The 3860-nt window shown below is 38.0% G+C and overlaps 1 long non-coding RNA gene across 1 annotated transcript; it reads right to left on the bottom strand.

The window, feature by feature from the left end:
- Positions 1 to 534: 534 nt before the first annotated feature.
- On the bottom strand, positions 535 to 3255 carry LOC117301448. The gene is made up of 3 exons (XR_004520313.1): positions 3127 to 3255; positions 1959 to 2209; positions 535 to 1021 (listed from the first exon to the last, which is right to left on the bottom strand). It is a non-coding gene; the product is annotated as an uncharacterized LOC117301448 (long non-coding RNA).
- Between the last annotated feature and the right edge of the window lie 605 nt (positions 3256 to 3860).

The raw sequence follows: 3860 nt of genomic DNA, 5'->3' as shown, positions 1-3860 counted from the left end.
TTATGTTCACATGTTTCCACAGGGGTAACATAAATAACTATTACTGTAAGACAAAGTGACCACCTGAGGACAACCAAATCATAATCATCATTTCTATACAATTGGTAACTCGTAATTGTCAAAGACTAGCCTTCACAGTTGGTGTATCTCAACATAAGCATAAAATAACAAATCTGTGAAAATTTGAGCTCAATCGGTCATCGAACTTGCGAGATAATAATGAAAGGAAAAAACAACCTAGTCACATGACACATGAAGTTGTGTGCAATTAGATGGTTGATTTTGAGACCTCAAGTTCTAAATCTGAGGTCTCGAAATCAAATTCGAGGAAAATTACTTCTTTCTCGAAAACTATGGCAATTCAGAGGGAGCCGTTTCTCACAATGTTTGATACCATCAACATCTCCCCATTACTCGTCACCAAGTAAGGTTTTATGCCAATAATTATTTTGAGTAAATACCAATAGTGTCCACTGCCTTTAATCATAATTTAACAAAACATTAGAAATAAACAAAACATTTATAATAATAAAATTGACCTTTCCCAACTTAAAATATTTTGTAACGGCAAATCACACGTACACTTGTACCCTTCAAGTGCTACAATAAGTCTTGTCAACTGTCTTCTCTCCTCTGCTTCAAACTTCCCATAAAATGATCCCACCAACCTCCCACCAGGATCCCAATAAATTCTCCAGCAATTTTTCTCACCGCCAAGAAACCTGATATAGATTTTTCAATATGGCTTTCCCAACTCAAACTTTGTAATGACAAATTACATGTACACATACCCTTCAAATGCTACAATAAGTCTTGTCAACTGCCTCCTCTCTTCTGCTTCAAACATCCCAAAGAGGAAAACACCTTCCCAGCAAAGAAGTCAGGCAGGTCAGGTACAGCAGTAGGCAACGATGGAGAGACTGGAGGGTCTGGTGTCTTGTTGTCGGGTTCCTCATCAGTGGAACTATCATAGGGATCTGTAGAGCTTGGCTTAGCTTTGACTTTCTTGTTTTCTTGTGACCTGGTAACGAGATAGTCATTACATGGTGTTACCGCAAACCTTTCTACATGTCTGTCGTAGTTCCACCATGCACAGTTTCAAATCCTACTTAGATAACAAAAATAGTCAAACCGAATGGGACCTAATAACAGTTCTGCTTGCCAAGACGAGTCAAAGTCAATGTTTTGAATGTGTACACACATTGAATGGCGATCGAATCATACTCGGAGAGACCAAGTCAGCAGACTGTGGGTTCGAATCCCCGTCATGACTCGTGTCCTTGAGCAAGACACTTTGAGGGAAGGTATATACATAAAATATGGTAATCGCTCTTAAAAATGAATGGCAATACAAACGATGTCAGAAGCCTACAACAGCGTTTGATAGTACCTGTTTAAAGCATTTTAGAAACATTTCATGTAAAAAGATAACAACCACGGAAATTTTCACACTGCGCTGTTTTGTTTAACCATGTGGGGGCACTCTCGACATATTAATGTCACTTCCTGGGATATATTCATACATACCCTAAACGGTTATTTAAGACTGGAACACATTATCACCACAGACATCAAATCCATCACAGAAAAAAGACAACTTGTAACCCACCTCTTTTAAAGCACCTATTAAAACGATTAGGACGAATCGTGTATACCTCCGGAAGTGAGAAACTTCATGTTGAGAGCGCTCTCACCTTGTCAAAAATACAGCGCCTTGTAATTTTCATTTTCTTATAACACCAGGTTTAGTAAATGGCTGAATAAAAAATTAACGATGTACTTTTCAAAGTTAAAGACGGCGTAAAAGTGTAACCCTCTATAATTAAAGACACTTTGAACTTAACCGACTCTGTTGCTTATTTTTACGTAAGTGATTTTATAACCGCAGGGCAATACAATCCTGATTTTCTTTTTTATTAATAATTACAAAGGCCAAAAGAGTTTAAAAGAAGTCCAACCTGATAGGCCATTGTTAAGGCAGCAACTTCTTCCTTGTTATCCTCATCAACAGGTCGAGCATCTTTGGGTGTGTCTACTTTAGGCATGTCAGTTTTAGGCGTGGCAGTTTTAGGCATTGCTTTATTAGGTGTGGCTTTCTTGCATGATGCTCTACTCCTCTTGCTTGGTTCCCCGTCTTCTTCATCCTCTGTTTCACCCTTTTCCTCATGGCTTGAGCTGTCATCCCTTGTGGGAACCATATACCTGCAAACTGTGATTCGGACAGAAAATTCAAAATTTAAGATTCTGTAACATTCAAACATAACTACTGCTTTTGTTCAGGGTTATTTTACATGCACAGCCAATCCTGGTACATGAGGGTAAAGCCGGTTCATACTTCCTGCGATTAAGAATGCAAAGCAAATTTTGATGTCACAAATTTGCAACGAATAGTTTGCAACAGTTGAGCTGTGCCCGCAACTCCTGCGAAACATTCCCTGCAAAAACAGCCATCAAACGTCAAAATTTGCTTCCCAATCGCATTCTCAGGGAGTATGAATTTGAGCTTCACAGCTTTTAAAATAATATCCCATCTGTACGACAACACTAGTGCCAGGACAAGTACTCAAACCCACCCTCTGCTGATCAAAAACACTAGAGCTCGAGTCCGAAGCTCGAAACAGCTCGAAAACGAGGACCATACATGTACTGGTTGAGTCAAAAAGAAGTTGACAGAGATTTCTGATTAAAGGCCAAATTAAAAAAAATACCAGTTTATCGTTCCCGCCCGCATCCTTTTTTGGGGCCGCATCCTTTTTTTTATTTTTCTGATTAAACAGATATAAAATAAGTTTGCGATGGGTTCTAACTGAAGAATGAGTGGCCTGTTTGATTTGAATGACCAAGCGACCATCCTGAAAAAAAAGAGTAAATATTAAATAGTAAGGCCCTCATCCTCCTCTTTTTTGAAAAATCCGTACGATCAACTGGTATTTTTTTTTATTTGGCCTAAAAGAAATATCAAATTCTTTCATCCTTTCTTCTCTAATAAGCAGGAGAGAGTGTTTGTTATATGCTTTAGGCATACTCATTTGTTTGTTTTGAAAAACATCATAAACCCTGGTCAACTTCTTATTGACTCTATATGTCTTTGAGGAGTTTTTTTACAACATGTAGGAAGATTATTACCTTATTAAAAAGGCTGAGAGCAGACAACTCTGGCTCGATCCCATTTCTTGTCTAAGACAGCTTTGGAGAGTCTCTCACTCAGGACCAAACATGCGGACACGATCTGTGTTGATTCCTTTCTCGCAATCCATGAATGACGATGTAACAAGTACCACCTAAAACAAATCAGAAAGTGAAAAAAAAAAAAAAAATGAATAATACAAAGAATGGGGGTCATCTTAATAATATTACAAATAAAAAAGGGTCCCCTCCTATACATATTTTTTTTAGAAACCCAGGCGCTAAACATAATTATTTTTTTACTCAGCCTGGTGCAAAAGCACAATAGGCCAAGTGTCCTTCTGGCCACCTGTTCCTAGACCTCCACTGGAGGGCAATGGTTATTGACCACCATGATTGGTCAGATGAGATGCATGGAGGTACCAACAGACTGGGGGGGGGGGAAGTGCAAAAGATTAACGTTGGCTAGAACATTCCCACCGAGATACTAACTAAAAAATAGGCCAATGATTCCTTACAATTTACCCAAATTCTCAAAAACTACAGCACGTAAAATAAACAAGTAAAATTTAGGGGAAGCTTTCTACCATCAATAACTTCAAACCATAAGTAAGTTTAAAGGGAATGAAATTGTCAAAGACCAGTCATCTCACTAGCCAACATAATTAAGCATAAAATAACAAAATTTTAATAAATAATAATAAAATTTGAGCTAAATTGGTCATCAAAGTTGA

The sequence above is a fragment of the Asterias rubens genome, chromosome 17, assembly GCF_902459465.1.
Source record: "Asterias rubens chromosome 17, eAstRub1.3, whole genome shotgun sequence".
Classification (NCBI taxonomy): Eukaryota; Metazoa; Echinodermata; class Asteroidea; order Forcipulatida; family Asteriidae; genus Asterias; species Asterias rubens.
Note: the sequence above shows the minus strand (reverse complement) of the source record. Positions and strands in the feature narration are given on the sequence as shown.